General features: G+C 36.5%; 1 long non-coding RNA gene across 1 annotated transcript; it reads right to left on the bottom strand.

Annotated features, from left to right (window-relative positions):
* Nucleotides 1-495: 495 nt before the first annotated feature.
* On the bottom strand, nucleotides 496-8,550 carry LOC126830535 (uncharacterized). Its single transcript, XR_007683856.1, has 3 exons — nucleotides 8,435-8,550; nucleotides 8,094-8,160; nucleotides 496-566 (listed from the first exon to the last, which is right to left on the bottom strand). It is a non-coding gene; the product is annotated as an uncharacterized LOC126830535 (long non-coding RNA).
* Between the last annotated feature and the right edge of the window lie 9,122 nt (nucleotides 8,551-17,672).

Raw genomic sequence — 17,672 nt, 5'->3', positions numbered from 1 at the left:
TTAAAATTCTGAGCGCAATCAGGCCATCCAGTCACAATAACTTCCTTCAAGTCAAGGGTGAAAGAACAGGGTCATTATTAGTCTCTTGTACTAGACAAGATTGTTTGACTTCTGTACAGACAAATGTGTACATGCATATCAAGTTCTATTTGAGGATCAGAAAATCGGATATTACCTTCAGCCTCTAGGGTGTCCACAAGATTTTTCAAAGTGAGCAAGAGCCATAACTATGGCAGTAATTATGGCAGAAATTGTTGAAAATCAATTGGATATTAACTTTAGCCTCTAGGGCATCCACAAGCATCCACAGACGGACGGGGGCGACGGGAATATATGACCACATTTCAATGTGGGGGATAAAAACGATGGCCAGCAATATTTCCCAATACGAAAGTATTGATGTCATTTGTTCATCATTAGTTTAGTGTTCTGGCTTTTAGGGGACTTTTTAATGTTGACATTCTTATTATTTTTTATATTCTAGAATAAGGATACACATCTGTTGGTGAAATTCTGTTGACAAATGACTTTATGGAGAAAATCATACCATACATCAGCTTAAATTCCTGAAAATGTACAATTACAATAAATTCAGATCAGTGGTTGCCATGCTAGATATGCCCAGATTTTGCAAGAAATGGACGGGGAAGATGTAAAATCAATAGGGCTCATCCTCTCATTGTCCCAATGCTTTACATGCTTAACATTTTGCAAGATATGGACGGAGAGCAGGGAAAATCTATAGGGCTTATCTTCTGATTGTCCCAATGCTTCACATTGAATTTGAATTATAAATCAGTTAAAAACTGATTCAAGATTTACCATTGTAATTTAATCTGTCATACACATGCTGACAATGGCTCAGTTTTAAAAATAGTGTCACTATTGGTCAAGCCATTGCATTGTTTTAAGCCTGGTGTACATCATCACTTGTAACTGGAGCAACTAGTTGCTGGCAACTGGGAGCAACTGAGAGGATACGATCAGTTGCAAGTTTGTGTCAATGTACGCATGCCTTTGACTGGAAAACCACCAGTTGCAACAAGTTGCTGCTAGTTACCTGTGTTCTACTTTTCCGGCAACAGGTTGTAGGCTACTCAGTTTCTCAAAAATGGTTGATTTACGCGCAGATAGTGCGTTTGTACGACCAAGAAGTCACGTGGGTCATCACGTGACCAGTATTCATTGCTATTGGCATAGATTCCCTATATATACTGACATTGTCTGCTAAATAATGCATAGTTTCGATCCAAATGACGTTATGACCGGAAGTCTCTTAGCGGCCATATTGGTGGGTAAAGTGTCGGTAGTTACAAAAAGCGACGTATTGTTAGTTTTATTCAATTGTGGTTCTTTCACCATCTAATTAATGGTTCAACACTGTGTTGAAGTCAGCTGTACTAGCCATGGCGGTGTTGATAAAGTGTCCTTCTTTAGACTGCCGGCCAAGATAACTAATCAGGGAGAAGAAACGCATCAACTGTCAAAGCGACGCAGAACAACCTGACTGTCAAGAATTAGTAGAGATCTGCACCTCAACACGTATCAACATATTCAATATGTTCACAACTTTTTGTTAGTGGTAAGTGCGGTAGGTAATCACGGCCAGCTGTTGTCTCTCAGTTAGGTAGATAAATTTTACATATATTTAGGGGTTAAAATATCTTATTACTTTTAATAAAGTAGCTTCAAAGGCGTCAGATAACTAAATATACACCCACAGCAACTAAGGGGTCCGAAAAGTCAACAAGGCTTGTCAAATATTTTTTCTTTTCCCAGTAATGAAAACATTTACAAGACACTAAAATCTGATTCTGAGTAACAAGTCGTTAAGTAATTATCAGAAACTGTTAGAATTTGTTTGGCTTCTAATACTTCTGCTCTACACTAATGTTTAGTATTACTTTCTCGGCCGATCCCTGCATTGGCCGAGAAAGTTCGTCCAGATTTTCCGGCGTAGTTCCCCCTTGTCAGTGATACAGGACGGAGGGCCTGACAAGGACAGCTGTCTAGTCGTTCGGATGGGACACATTGGCGTGCATGTAAAAGATCCCTTGACAATTGGAATTCGATATAAGAGTAGGCAATAGTGCCGCTGTCCGGGCAAAATTTCCCTCATAGCACACTGTATGGCATATGCCCGTCTTCATTAGCCCAATTCGGAGCAGAACAGTAGGACGTTAAACCCCATTTCATTTCATTTCATTTAATATTAAGCGTTATATCTCTGGAAGCTTTCAGATATTAATTTTACCCTCTACAGCGTTAACAAGATTTTCAAAGTGATCAAGGGCCATAATTCTGGCAGTAATTATCAGAAATAGTTGAAAATCAATAGGCTTCTTCGTCTCATGACCTGAAACAATGTGTATGAATTTAAAGTCATTCGGATATTAACTTTAGTCACTGGGGAGTCGTCAAGATTTTTCAAAGTGATCAAGGCCATAACTCTGGCAGTAATTATCCGAAATCGCTGTAAATCACTAGATTACAGCGTCCGCAAGCAATTGTGGACGCCGGACGGACAAGGGCGATGACAATATACGATCACATTTCAATGTTGGCGTATAAAAAGTGTTTTAAACGTCTTCTCGTGCCAAGAAATAACCAATTTTGTCAGTATCACTTTTAAAGAATTTTCGCACTTTAATAAGGCTTTATAAACGGTTAATTCTGTTCAAATTTTAATAAATTTTCTGTCATGCAAAGGACAATCGAAGTGGTTATTTCTGTAATCCAATTTAAGTATTTTGTTGATAACGGAAGTGATGTCATTGTGTCAAGTCTTCGATGTATAAATGGAACTGATATGGCCGAGTTACGTAAATTTGTCCGTTACCCTATATTTAGATTTCAATGGCGTCTGTCAAGCTGTTTAGCAGACGGGGACGTATTTGTGTTGTGTGGCACATACTGGCTCTAGCAAGGTAGCAAGGTCTTATTTTCTCACTACAATGTTCCTTAACATTGTAGAGGCATTCACGGGGACTGAATGGGAAGCGATACATTTTTGACAAGGATTCAATAGGACGGTTCCTGAACGTACAGGGCGAGTGTAATGAGACCTACGTTCAGAGCTGAACTAGAGACAAGGCAAATAGCTACGGTACTTTAGATATTTTATTTTTGACGAATCTTCGCTGATATTAGGCGCCAAATTTAGAAAATTTAAATTGTTACAAAAAACTTTTTTATTTATGAATAATTTTTGCTGGTATTTTACACAAGATTAAATAGGGTTCTATTTCAGTAACGGACCTCTACCAGTTCCCGTGATCGTAGAGACTTGAAATTTGTAGCCGAATCGGTCAATAACTTTTTATTTTACCATATTTTAGCTTCTGCCGAGGGAAAAGTTTTTCCAATTTTGACACTATTTTGTTTGTTGACTATTACAAAGTAGCTAAAAGTCTAAACTATCCCTTCCGATACATTGATGACATAACACCCATCAATGATAACAGAGAGAGAGAGAAATGGGGTTTAACTTCCACACAACAGAAACAAGGTCTTTTCAGGACCAACATATGGTTCAATTTTATTTCAATAATTCGCTTGCGCGTAGGGGTCTTTAGCAGTGGGAGGAAACCGGGGGACGTGGAGAAAACCTGTGGGATTGGACAGGCGACACTACTCCTTGTCACTACCCCAGACCTTATGATACAGCGCGCACATGCTAACCATTCGGCCATCCAACCCCCCTCAATGATAATGGAACTTTCAACAAATATAAAAGTGAAATATATCCCCCAGAACTAATATTAAATAAAGAAAATTCTGGCACTATAAATTAATGAGTATAAATGCATCTGTTATTGACCTGGATATTAATATGATTAACGATAAATTTAATGTCGGTATTTTTGACAAAACGGACTCATTTGGTTTTGAAGTAGTAAAATACCCGTCAATTTATAGTAACATACCAGATACCACGCTATATAGTGTTTTCTATTCACAGGCATTACGATTTTTGACAATGTGTAACGATAAAGAACTTTTTCTTTCCCGAATAAAATCTCTTTAAGTGCACTGCCAAAGGCAGTACACATTTATGCATTTTAAAAGAAATTTCAAAACTTCCATTTCTTCAACATACCAAGTTTGACATTTCTTATAAGTATATAATTACCGACTACATATTGGATAATGATCCAATTTAATATTTATTTTAAATTTTCTGTAGTTTCCTAATCCTATCTGGATTATCACCCTTATTTTATGCCTTTATAAATACACTTCCATAGTACAATTTCTTCAGCATACCTGTTTTGCATTTCTTGTAGGGGTATTACGTATTATAGTTTTGCAATTACATAACTTAATAATTCCGATTAGTTGCTAAATCGATAGTTTATTAACCTTTTGGCGTTATTTTGTTTGGATTATCACCCTTTTCATTGTGTTTTTTTTGTAACTTTTCTAATTTTGACGTCATTTACGTCACGTCATTGTCTTTCGAGACCGTCTACTTTTTCTCATTTGCTTCTTTGTATTCAGTATTGTTTGTTTTTTTGCTCTGTTTTTGTGTTGGGTACCGTATTCAATATGCTTCGATTCTATTGAATACTAAAACGTTTCTAAATTGACTTAGAGCATTTAGTTTTAGACTACCTGTTTTTTTATACATTTCACCGTTGTGGTTAATTGCATAGTTAATTTTTACTGCAATAAGCTTACATTTGTATTTCTTGTAACAAATAGCAGATCATGACTCATGTTGGCATTACACAACAGTTTCTCTACTTCTAGGTTATATTCCTGATTGTTTTCAAATTTGAGTGAAGTCTGTATCACTATAGGCCTGGGACTGTAGAGCGCAGTGGACACTTACTGCTAGCCCCCGGATCCATTCATTTAATTTGAATTGTTTGTTTGTGATTTCTGGTGTTGTGTCTTGTCTGTATATTTGTTTTTGTGTTAATTATGTGTGGTGCAGTCCCCCTGAACTTACTATTAGACTTGAACAACAAGACACTAAGACGGGTTCCGACACACTACGCTTCCTGCCTAACGCTGCAGTTCATGATAATAACAATAATTTTCGCATATTCTAATTTTGTGCTAAACCACCATTTTCTATAAACGACTATTTGACGTTGACCAGTTGGATTGGCATTTACGTGTTAAAATCGCTGTGGCCTTGACTTTGACTTCTAATTTTCTACCGAGCTTGGTGCTTTTGCGTCTATAAATGCTATGGCCATATTTCTTGCTGTATTATCGAGGTTAACGTTCGAGGTGAAAGCAGAGATGATGGGCTTTAGAAAAGTTAATTGGGTCATAGTCGTGTGTCAAGATCGTGTTACTGAAAACTGACCTTTACCAGGGTCCTGTCAAATACTGCGTGATCAGAAAAGGGCCAAACTTAGGGTTCGTGTTCAAAAGGAAGTCAATGGGGGTGGTCAATATAAAGGTCATGGTAACCTCTAGTCATAAACGCTAACCAACCGTAACCTTGACTTTAACCCGGAGTCCAAACTTTTATGTGTGTCATGGTCATAATAATTTCTTGCTGTTTTATCAAGGTTAGTGTTCGAGGGTGAAAGCAGAGGCAATGCGCTTCAGAAAAGATAATTGGGTCAAGGTCATGTTACAGAAAACTGAACTCAAACTTTTCAAATTCACTTTTTGGATATTTACAACCTTTAGCCCGCAACCACTTTAAAAGGCCATCATTGACCTTTACTGGTGCTATATAACTTTTGCACCACCCTGTGGCCTATTAAATCGATTGCACCTTACTACGAGAGTCAGTTAATCCAAGCCCGTATTTCTAGCATTAAATACACAGATAAAGTCCTGTACATAGGTCAACCTGTTATCACGACCTTCCATTAATACGGCAATTCGTTCTTCAGACTTTTTTCTAGTTTTATATAGTTAACGACCGATAAATCTGACAGTCCGTCCATTAGTGCGAAAGTTCGTTCTTCACACGTTCTGGTAGATGATCCATAAATCTAACAGACCGTTATTTTCATTGTCCCTTAGTATCAAAGTCTGTTAATTTGACCTCGTATTTCTGGTATAATATACACAGTTAACTTTTCATACAGCGTTATCAAGAGCCCCTTGTACATTGGTACGATATCGGCTTGCTTGTTACAGTCATAATAAAATATACAAATTTTTTTCACTAATCTGATTCTTTTTTACACTTATTACTTTGTAAATAATTTATTTCCATATGTAATTGTTAACGATATCACTTTAGATGAAGAGGACGTTAAATAACAGTATTTCACACACACGACATAGCGATGTGTTGACAGGCTGAACTTTCTTACATCATCTAGAAAATGAACTTTTTGTAATAGCACACATCAGCGCAAAGGCCCTGAGATCGATGGAAAATTTGAAGTCAAGGTCCCGGTGATAATCATACGTAAAGGCCAATCCAAGTGGTCAATGTCAAATAGTCGTTCGTAGAAAATGGCTTAGCACACAAAAATTAAAATATACTAAAATTATTATTATTATTATGAAATGCAGCGTTAAGCAGGAAGGACAGTGTGTCGGAATCTGTCTTAGTGTCTTGTTATTCGTGTCTAAATAGTCAACAAACAAAATACGGTAAAATAAAAAGTCATTGACCGATTCAGCTGAAATTTTATGTGAGGTCATGGCTAGTCCCACAGAATATATCAAGTCTCTACGATCATGGTAGAAGTGCGTTACTGAATAATTGGATAATTCAGTTTTCAGGTCCTAGATTAATTATTTATTGTTCGATTTGTATAAAACAAAGTTCATATGCTCTGTGGTCCCAAATGTCATTTTTTTGTTACAGATAAAGTTTCTGGTTGGTACCGAAAGTGACGTTATTTTACCAAAAACTACAATTTTGACAGTTATACACTGTTACAGTGTTAGTATAGAGTGAAGCTCTAAAGCAAAGCTCTTTTCCGGTAACACAGTAACGTAAACTAAAACTGTCGGATACATTGAGCAAAAATGGCAATGCACATGCCAACTTACCAAATCTCGTCCAAGCGAGATTACGCCTCTAGAAATATATTTATGACATGTTTTGGGGATCACGTGCATTGGCCAAGAAAGTTCATCCAGATTTTCCGGTGTGTTTTCCCAATGTCAGTGAATGCAGGAAGGAGGGCCTGAAAAGGACAGCTATCTAGTCCTTCGGATGGGACGGTACATATTGGCGTGCACGTAAAAGATCCCTTGGCAGTTGGAATTTGATATAAGAGTAGGCCGTAGCGCCGATGCCCAGGCAAAATTTCCCTCATAGCACACTGTATGGCGTATGCCCGTCTTCATTAGCCCAGTTTAGGAACAGAACAGTAGGACATTAAACCCCATTTCATTTCATTTATGAAATGTTTAATCAATGACGTCACATATATGATATTTCTGACGTCAATGAAAATAATCCTCACACTTTTTATACAATATAGATCTAATAAATTAAAATCAATTCAGAAAAACAAGATTATTTAACATTACTTGTGTCACTTGAGAAACTTAATTATGAAGGTTTTATATTTAACAACAATCACAACAGCTTCGCTCAACTCAGGCAATGTCTGTTACATATTAATTATAATATAATATACGTAAATTCATGTATTATTAATATAGAGTGAAGTTCTAAAGCATCGCGCGAAACGCGGTGCTTGAGCAAAGCTCTTTTCTGGTAACACAGGAGCGTAACTGAAATTGTCACCTACAGACTGTTGATTAAAAAACAATTCAGATCGGAACCGGATACACTGGGCAAAACAGGCAATGAGCATGTCAACTTACCAAATCTCGCCCAAGCGAGATTACGCGCCTCATAGAACTATTTCTATGACGCGTCTAATAAATGACGTCAAATATTTTTGACGTCAATGAAAATAATTCTCACACTTTTTTGTTCCTTTTTTAAAAACAAAATTAATATATACAATTTAGATCTAAATGAAAATCAATTTGGAAAAACTAAATTATTTAACATTTTTTGTATCACTTGAGAAAATTAATTATGAAGATTTTACGGTTTTATATTTGACAATAATCAGCTTCGCTCTACTCAGGCAATGCGTTACATATTATGATTATGAAGTAATTTCAAAATCTGTGTTGATTACCTCTTCCGAAGACATACCGGATTGTTTACGTCTATTCCATTCAATGTAATACAAACACACGCCATTTCTGTCGAAAATATAAAAATTATAGATTGTCATTTTCAATCATTCAATAAAAAAAAAAAGTCTTCGTAAAATGATTATTGATAGATCTATTGTATTTTATTTAGATGAAGAACGCTAGATCGGCGACGGTCCTGCACGTTTTAGCACATATGACGTCATATATGGATTGTGGGTTAGGGTTAGGATAGGGGCTAGGACATGCAGATTTCGTAAAAATCTGAAGATGTAAACAGGACTAGCCCCAACACTAACCCTTGACCAAGCCTAACCCTTACCCTAAACCTAACGCACAATCCGCATATGACGTCATTCGCGCATGACCGTCTCCGATCTAGCGTTCTCCTGTTTTAGATGACACCTTCCGGAAGTGCCCCACTACATCATTTCGGCATCCGCAGTCTAATTAAATTTTATTTACATGACTCCTGATTTTGTTCTCATGATTTCCCATATTTATATCTCAGCATTATAGAATTTTATTCTTCGATTAAATTTATCTGTGCTAGATACATCTTTAATCAGTAGTTCCCTTTATAACAGACTTATTTACGCACACTGATCCGCAGTGAATATTTGCTTGGCCGCGACAATCACTGATAAGGATGACATTGATGCGGCTTAAAGAACTAGAAATATTAACTTTTTTCCTGCGACAAATTAAATTCTAAAACATTTTTTATATATATTGGAAAAATAAATAAAGGCGTTTGACGTATTTGTAGTTAAAAATTATTTCCGATTTAGTGTAAATGGGTATTAAAATGACTAAAATGCAGCATTATCTCCGAAGCAGTTATGTCTTATGTAAACAATGCACGCGCCATTCAGCCAATGATTCACACCGCGTGCTGTGACAGCACGTGTTAAGGCAGTCATCTATGACAGAGATATTATACGAGACTCGTAATTCTCTGTGAAACAGATTGTTATTTACGTAGTGATTTTATATATAGTCCCACTCTTCCATATTTTGGAGAAAATATTAATGAAACGAATCTTTTTTTTATTATTATTATTAATATGTAACAGGCATTGCCTGAGTAGAGCGAAGCTGATTATTGTCAAATATAAAACCTTCATAATTAATTTTCTCAAGTGATACAAAAAATGTTAAATAATTTAGTTTTTCCAAATTGATTTTCATTTAGATCTAAATTGTATACATTAATTTTGTTTTTTAAAAAAGAACAAAAAAGTGTGAGAATTATTTTCATTGACGTCAAAAATATGTGACGTCATTGATAAGACGCGTCATAGAAATAGTTCTATGATGACATTCTGAACATCTGAGACTAGACTGGACAACCTGCTCTAAATGACGTCAGGCTGGTTCCTACGTCACTGCGCTAGTCTGACTTCAATATAGAGACAGGTAGCGGGCAGCCATCTTGCCAGGAGGAATTCCTCCCGGCAGTGCGCACCTCTTTCTGCGCACATTACCAATGTAAACAAAAAACATGATCGGACGCTGAAGTCGCAATAAAGATGTCAACACCAATTAAATGGAGCGGTAGTTTAGGTTTAGCTTGTGGATTAGAGCCGAAACTATGCAATTTTTTTCTCATTTTCTCAATAATGGAATTTAACGGAACAATAATTAATATTTTGGAATTTGAGAAATACGGCAATAAATCAAATGAAATATGACTTATTGACTATGATGAGCGATTTGCCATAGCCGGTAGGCCTACGAATAGTACGATTGTATCTGATTATTATAAGAGCTGATTTTAAACTGTCGCTTTGTTTGGGTTTAAGATAATAAGATGTGGCACGATCAACGTTTAATTTGGCTAGCAATCTTAGACATTAAAGGGAAGCTTAACAAAACTTCTAGCTTATTCATTTTAACGCTGAACGCCATCATTAGGGATACTACCCGTCTATTTTTAGTAACACTACGTCAAAACATGGCTGCCCACTACCTGTCTAGTCTGCGGTAAGGTTTTCGTCGTTTACTCGCGTCACTCGAGTCGACTCCATTGCCGAGTTTACCCGGGTGAAACATCCCGAACGGTCCGAGTAGTCACATGACTTCAAAACAAAATGGCGAGACACCTACAGGCTTTTTTGCGTATAGGACGCCATTTTGTCACGTGACAAACCCTTTTACTCTCCGCTCAACGGGGAGTAAACGGGTGAGTCACGTAATGCGACTCGAGTCAGTCATGTGACCAACTCGATTTAAAACGCGAACGGTCTGGTGTCGACTCGAGTGACTCGGGTGAACAACGAAAACCCTACCTATATGCAAGTCAGAAAAGGAGTGACGTAGGAGCGAGTCTGACGTAATTAGAGCAGGTTATCCAGTCTAATCTGATCGAGACACACTACCTGCGGAGAAGTATCTCAGACACAGTCAATAGCCATCTTATCCATATCACGTGATCTGCACATCACAGGTCATCATTGACGTCAATGGGTCATGAGGTCAACAACACCTTATTGTAAACAATAGGTTTATCTTCAGCATTGTGTCCTTTCCACCCATAAAGACTATATAATTCGTACAGTCCCAACATTATGTTCTTTCTTCTTCCAATGATTTTTCACAAAAATAACATTTACAACTCATAGAATTGACGTTGTCTTCAATGACACTATAGAGTTAATTCACATGACGTCACACACATTGGCCGCCGCCATCTTGGTGGACAACCAGACTACACGTGATCCGATAGTTACAATGTTATTGCAGTTGGAATTATGATTGTTGCGCTTTTGTCATGTGATTTTTTATGTTGAATAAAGATTTTGTCTATGTATTTTAAATTTTATATTTAATTTCTATTAAAAACCGAATTCGACCGTGACATAACGCGTTTATAGCGACAAAACGCTATTTGTTTATAGGCTATACGTACCCGGTATAAAATAATTTGTTTATTTAAAATCCGAATTCGATCGTGGCATATAACGCGTTTATAGCGACAGAACGGTGTTTGTTAATATGAAATAATATTAAGTATTTTAATTTTTTTTACCATTATATTTATTTATATAGGAGAACTAGCTGCATAGTGTTTGTGTACCTACATGGATAATGTCTGACGTGGAAAATTATAAGTTAATAAGTTAGTTGCTGACGCGACATTTCGAGACCTACGTAAATTCAGTTTTTATTTTTATTTAATTTTTTTTTCATAACAAACCCATTAATTTAACACACACACACACACACACACTTATTATAGAAAATCGTGTGAGAAGCTCGATACCGTATGTAGGGTGATGATGAATCATTGAATCGAACGTTTGAAAAACTGTTCTGACTCACTGGATAAATTTTCTTTCTTTTTTTTGTAAATTTTAATTTGAGGTTTAATAATTATTCACTGATTCGATATAATCATCATTTTATTATTTCTGTTATTCATCTTTAATCAAGAGAAAATATCGTAAAAATGCAGACTTTCCGCTGCGCCGCCAACTATTTTACCATTGGTTAGAGCCGTCTAAACGCGGGAAAATTTCCAGTAACTTTTAGCTAACAGCATGCAAGCACAAAGGCGAACAATCTTATTTGCATATTGCATAGTTTATAGTATTATTGGCTGGAATTAATTTTAGATCGATAACCTCAATGACCAATATGTAGTAACGTACAGTGTGTAGTTGCTATATAATTTGCCATTAGGCCTTATTCTAAGTAACTAATAGAATAATTTCACGTCAACAAAAATATTTCAAGCACATATTTACTTTAGGCATCGTGATTCCAAAACCGAGTATCGAATTCAGCGATAGGCTACTTATTTTTGGTGCCAAAAATAAAATTTTCATTGGACGATATTCGAGGATTCGTTTACTTGGGCTTTATTTGCAGTCTGGGGGTTCGGGGTATTCTTTTTTTTGGGGGGGGGGACAAATTTGTAAGAAATGGCGAGAGCGATTTTATCTACGGAAGGGTGATGAAAAACCCGTCTAAAATGACGTTTGAGCGACAGCGATCGCTCGCCTCAAACGTGAAGCGCTGTTACATTGCTCGATTTGATATAGATTGAATACGAAATTACATAATATATCTTGTTAACTATCACTAAAAAGCATGTTTATTGCCCCTTTCAAATATATAAATAATTTTCCAGGACAGTCATATTTACATGCCTTGAAAAGCGATGAAAGTCCAGTGTGGTACGAAACTCGTATTATTTGACGGGAATAGGGTATTTAAATTAAAAATATGGGTTTTAATACAAAATTCCAGATATTATATTACGTATCACGGAAAAGCACGTTCATTGCTCTTTTCAAATATGTAAATTATTTTCTGGCGTATTTATATTTATTTAATCTGAAAAACAATCAATGTTGGATTGTACTAAAATCTATTACCATGATTACGAAGAGGCGGCATATTGTTGTCCACCAACATGGCGGCGGCCTGTATATAGGTCATGTATCGGGTACGCTCTATTGACGGGCGCGTCGAATTACCCAATAACACCCAATAACTGCCCAGTAACTCCAAAATATCAACCAATAACTACAAAATGTTGACTTTGGAAACACAAAATAACAATTTAGTTGAATTTAAGAAGCATCGCTGCTTTGTGTCCAAATCGGAGTTTCACGCTCATTCGCCTGAAGGGAGATAACTCGTATATGTGTTATTAATTTCTTGTCAACAAAAATGGTCTTAGACTAGTAATTAGTAGTAGTAGTGCGAGTTATAAATAGACAATTTTTCCCTTAATTTTTTTCTCCCCTCTTCCTGCATTTTTAGGGTTGACTTTTTGGTCTAGAATTGGAGAAAAGGGATCAAAATTGCAATTTCATAGCAGTTTTGGTTAATACTGATGATATTACAGCGGAGGGATAGGGGGTGTAAAGTGTCTTTTTGCAGAGCAATCATTGTGTCGGAAGTGAGATTTTCACCCCTGTCAACTTAAAATCCGTGTAGCAAAAAATCTAAACGGTCAACCCCCTACAAAATTATGATGAGATTGCCAAATGTTGTCCCCATTGTGCCTATAAAGATTGGAACCAACGGAATGTTGAGCAAAAAGCTACAGCCTGTGATGTTACAGTCATTTAACATTGAAGTCAATGGGCAAAAAATTGCTAGTCTGAGTCCAAATCACATATACGAGTTATCTCCCTGCAGCATTATCTCCGAAGCAGTTATGTCTTATGTAAACAATGCACGCGCCATTCAGCCAATGATTCACACCGCGTGCTGTGACAGCACGTGTTAAGGCAGTCATCTATGACAGAGATATTATACGAGACTCGTAATTCTCTGTGAAACAGATTGTTATTTACGTAGTGATTTTATATATAGTCCCACTCTTCCATATTTTGGAGAAAATATTAATGAAACGAATCTTTTTTTTATTATTATTATTAATATGTAACAGGCATTGCCTGAGTAGAGCGAAGCTGATTATTGTCAAATATAAAACCTTCATAATTAATTTTCTCAAGTGATACAAAAAATGTTAAATAATTTAGTTTTTCCAAATTGATTTTCATTTAGATCTAAATTGTATACATTAATTTTGTTTTTTAAAAAAGAACAAAAAAGTGTGAGAATTATTTTCATTGACGTCAAAAATATGTGACGTCATTGATAAGACGCGTCATAGAAATAGTTCTATGATGACATTCTGAACATCTGAGACTAGACTGGACAACCTGCTCTAAATGACGTCAGGCTGGTTCCTACGTCACTGCGCTAGTCTGACTTCAATATAGAGACAGGTAGCGGGCAGCCATCTTGCCAGGAGGAATTCCTCCCGGCAGTGCGCACCTCTTTCTGCGCACATTACCAATGTAAACAAAAAACATGATCGGACGCTGAAGTCGCAATAAAGATGTCAACACCAATTAAATGGAGCGGTAGTTTAGGTTTAGCTTGTGGATTAGAGCCGAAACTATGCAATTTTTTTCTCATTTTCTCAATAATGGAATTTAACGGAACAATAATTAATATTTTGGAATTTGAGAAATACGGCAATAAATCAAATGAAATATGACTTATTGACTATGATGAGCGATTTGCCATAGCCGGTAGGCCTACGAATAGTACGATTGTATCTGATTATTATAAGAGCTGATTTTAAACTGTCGCTTTGTTTGGGTTTAAGATAATAAGATGTGGCACGATCAACGTTTAATTTGGCTAGCAATCTTAGACATTAAAGGGAAGCTTAACAAAACTTCTAGCTTATTCATTTTAACGCTGAACGCCATCATTAGGGATACTACCCGTCTATTTTTAGTAACACTACGTCAAAACATGGCTGCCCACTACCTGTCTAGTCTGCGGTAAGGTTTTCGTCGTTTACTCGCGTCACTCGAGTCGACTCCATTGCCGAGTTTACCCGGGTGAAACATCCCGAACGGTCCGAGTAGTCACATGACTTCAAAACAAAATGGCGAGACACCTACAGGCTTTTTTGCGTATAGGACGCCATTTTGTCACGTGACAAACCCTTTTACTCTCCGCTCAACGGGGAGTAAACGGGTGAGTCACGTAATGCGACTCGAGTCAGTCATGTGACCAACTCGATTTAAAACGCGAACGGTCTGGTGTCGACTCGAGTGACTCGGGTGAACAACGAAAACCCTACCTATATGCAAGTCAGAAAAGGAGTGACGTAGGAGCGAGTCTGACGTAATTAGAGCAGGTTATCCAGTCTAATCTGATCGAGACACACTACCTGCGGAGAAGTATCTCAGACACAGTCAATAGCCATCTTATCCATATCACGTGATCTGCACATCACAGGTCATCATTGACGTCAATGGGTCATGAGGTCAACAACACCTTATTGTAAACAATAGGTTTATCTTCAGCATTGTGTCCTTTCCACCCATAAAGACTATATAATTCGTACAGTCCCAACATTATGTTCTTTCTTCTTCCAATGATTTTTCACAAAAATAACATTTACAACTCATAGAATTGACGTTGTCTTCAATGACACTATAGAGTTAATTCACATGACGTCACACACATTGGCCGCCGCCATCTTGGTGGACAACCAGACTACACGTGATCCGATAGTTACAATGTTATTGCAGTTGGAATTATGATTGTTGCGCTTTTGTCATGTGATTTTTTATGTTGAATAAAGATTTTGTCTATGTATTTTAAATTTTATATTTAATTTCTATTAAAAACCGAATTCGACCGTGACATAACGCGTTTATAGCGACAAAACGCTATTTGTTTATAGGCTATACGTACCCGGTATAAAATAATTTGTTTATTTAAAATCCGAATTCGATCGTGGCATATAACGCGTTTATAGCGACAGAACGGTGTTTGTTAATATGAAATAATATTAAGTATTTTAATTTTTTTTACCATTATATTTATTTATATAGGAGAACTAGCTGCATAGTGTTTGTGTACCTACATGGATAATGTCTGACGTGGAAAATTATAAGTTAATAAGTTAGTTGCTGACGCGACATTTCGAGACCTACGTAAATTCAGTTTTTATTTTTATTTAATTTTTTTTTCATAACAAACCCATTAATTTAACACACACACACACACACACACTTATTATAGAAAATCGTGTGAGAAGCTCGATACCGTATGTAGGGTGATGATGAATCATTGAATCGAACGTTTGAAAAACTGTTCTGACTCACTGGATAAATTTTCTTTCTTTTTTTTGTAAATTTTAATTTGAGGTTTAATAATTATTCACTGATTCGATATAATCATCATTTTATTATTTCTGTTATTCATCTTTAATCAAGAGAAAATATCGTAAAAATGCAGACTTTCCGCTGCGCCGCCAACTATTTTACCATTGGTTAGAGCCGTCTAAACGCGGGAAAATTTCCAGTAACTTTTAGCTAACAGCATGCAAGCACAAAGGCGAACAATCTTATTTGCATATTGCATAGTTTATAGTATTATTGGCTGGAATTAATTTTAGATCGATAACCTCAATGACCAATATGTAGTAACGTACAGTGTGTAGTTGCTATATAATTTGCCATTAGGCCTTATTCTAAGTAACTAATAGAATAATTTCACGTCAACAAAAATATTTCAAGCACATATTTACTTTAGGCATCGTGATTCCAAAACCGAGTATCGAATTCAGCGATAGGCTACTTATTTTTGGTGCCAAAAATAAAATTTTCATTGGACGATATTCGAGGATTCGTTTACTTGGGCTTTATTTGCAGTCTGGGGGTTCGGGGTATTCTTTTTTTGGGGGGGGGGACAAATTTGTAAGAAATGGCGAGAGCGATTTTATCTACGGAAGGGTGATGAAAAACCCGTCTAAAATGACGTTTGAGCGACAGCGATCGCTCGCCTCAAACGTGAAGCGCTGTTACATTGCTCGATTTGATATAGATTGAATACGAAATTACATAATATATCTTGTTAACTATCACTAAAAAGCATGTTTATTGCCCCTTTCAAATATATAAATAATTTTCCAGGACAGTCATATTTACATGCCTTGAAAAGCGATGAAAGTCCAGTGTGGTACGAAACTCGTATTATTTGACGGGAATAGGGTATTTAAATTAAAAATATGGGTTTTAATACAAAATTCCAGATATTATATTACGTATCACGGAAAAGCACGTTCATTGCTCTTTTCAAATATGTAAATTATTTTCTGGCGTATTTATATTTATTTAATCTGAAAAACAATCAATGTTGGATTGTACTAAAATCTATTACCATGATTACGAAGAGGCGGCATATTGTTGTCCACCAACATGGCGGCGGCCTGTATATAGGTCATGTATCGGGTACGCTCTATTGACGGGCGCGTCGAATTACCCAATAACACCCAATAACTGCCCAGTAACTCCAAAATATCAACCAATAACTACAAAATGTTGACTTTGGAAACACAAAATAACAATTTAGTTGAATTTAAGAAGCATCGCTGCTTTGTGTCCAAATCGGAGTTTCACGCTCATTCGCCTGAAGGGAGATAACTCGTATATGTGTTATTAATTTCTTGTCAACAAAAATGGTCTTAGACTAGTAATTAGTAGTAGTAGTGCGAGTTATAAATAGACAATTTTTCCCTTAATTTTTGTCTCCCCTCTTCCTGCATTTTTAGGGTTGACTTTTTGGTCTAGAATTGGAGAAAAGGGATCAAAATTGCAATTTCATAGCAGTTTTGGTTAATACTGATGATATTACAGCGGAGGGATAGGGGGTGTAAAGTGTCTTTTTGCAGAGCAATCATTGTGTCGGAAGTGAGATTTTCACCCCTGTCAACTTAAAATCCGTGTAGCAAAAAATCTAAACGGTCAACCCCCTACAAAATTATGATGAGATTGCCAAATGTTGTCCCCATTGTGCCTATAAAGATTGGAACCAACGGAATGTTGAGCAAAAAGCTACAGCCTGTGATGTTACAGTCATTTAACATTGAAGTCAATGGGCAAAAAATTGCTAGTCTGAGTCCAAATCACATATACGAGTTATCTCCCTTCAGGCGAGTGAGCGTGAAACTCCGATTTGGACACAAAGCAGCGATGCTTCTTAAATTCAACTAAATTGTTATTTTGTGT

This window comes from Patella vulgata, chromosome 1 (assembly GCF_932274485.2).
Source record: "Patella vulgata chromosome 1, xgPatVulg1.2, whole genome shotgun sequence".
Lineage (NCBI taxonomy): Eukaryota > Metazoa > Mollusca > Gastropoda > Patellidae > Patella > Patella vulgata.
This window is presented reverse-complemented; position numbering and strand designations above follow the sequence as displayed.